The sequence below is a fragment of the Cynoglossus semilaevis genome, unplaced genomic scaffold, assembly GCF_000523025.1.
Source record: "Cynoglossus semilaevis isolate Cse_v1.0 unplaced genomic scaffold, Cse_v1.0 scaffold4525, whole genome shotgun sequence".
In the NCBI taxonomy this organism is placed as follows: domain Eukaryota; kingdom Metazoa; phylum Chordata; class Actinopteri; order Pleuronectiformes; family Cynoglossidae; genus Cynoglossus; species Cynoglossus semilaevis.
Genome location: NW_007587008.1, coordinates 1 through 927, shown reverse-complemented (window position 1 = coordinate 927; position 927 = coordinate 1). Strand labels below are relative to the sequence as shown.

General features: G+C 37.0%; 1 long non-coding RNA gene across 1 annotated transcript; it reads left to right on the top strand.

The window, feature by feature from the left end:
- Window positions 1–58: 58 nt before the first annotated feature.
- LOC103399290 (uncharacterized) lies at window positions 59–927 on the top strand. The gene is made up of 2 exons (XR_001759828.2): window positions 59–250; window positions 694–927. It is a non-coding gene; the product is annotated as an uncharacterized LOC103399290 (long non-coding RNA).

Sequence of the window (927 nt, the reverse complement as noted above, 5' to 3'; positions counted from 1 at the left end):
GAAGTGGAATAATTCCTGTCACAAAATGTCTAAATTGAGTTTTCCATGTCCCTGTCTTTTTTTTTTTAAATTCAGGTAGTGATTGGCCCAGCAGTGAATCCTTTACAGCCAGACACACCAGTCAGCTGATCACCTGGCAGGATGGACGTTGCAGTAGTGACTTCTTGTCTTCTCTTCCAAAACCAGACTCACATCTCAGTGTGGCCACAGGATTTGGATGTGCAACAATCTTCTGGTACATGAAGCACAGGTGAGGGCATATCAAAGAAACCTGAGTTTAAGCAAGGTAATAATGATTTCTGTGGGAAAGTTCTTATTTGCTGGTCTGAGTCAAATATGGGTGATTTATAACATGGAAAAATAAATGCTCTCAGTATAAAGAATTTGCATTATCATGTCGTTATTGGTGCTTAATAGTAAATTTAAAAAAAACTGTTCTTATTTTGCAAACTAGGAATATGGTTTTCTTACTAACACATTATTGTTGATTAATTTTCTTATTTATTTAAGACACCACGAGGTGTTTAATTTATCGCAAGACTACAGTATTCACAAGTTTATTTTAAAAAATCTTAATGGATTTTTAAAAAATGAACACCTTATTGACTTTCTGTCTTATTGTCACTTTAATATTGTTAAGTCCTTGTTTTTAAAATTGGTCTGACAGAAAATATCTCATTGTTTCATGGCTAGGCCTGAGTTCCTCAAGGACTTCACAGCTGCAGGCACTATTCAGGACTATGTGGTGTCCATGTTGTGCGGATTGGACAACTGCGTCATGACGCCTCAGAATGCAGCCAGCTGGGGTTTCTTCAACACCCGGACCAACCAGTGGAACACAGACGTGTAGGTATAGTGATTCATTTTCCATTTGGCAAGGAAATAAAACAAGACTGGAAAAAAATGTTTAGTACGTCAGTGTTTAAA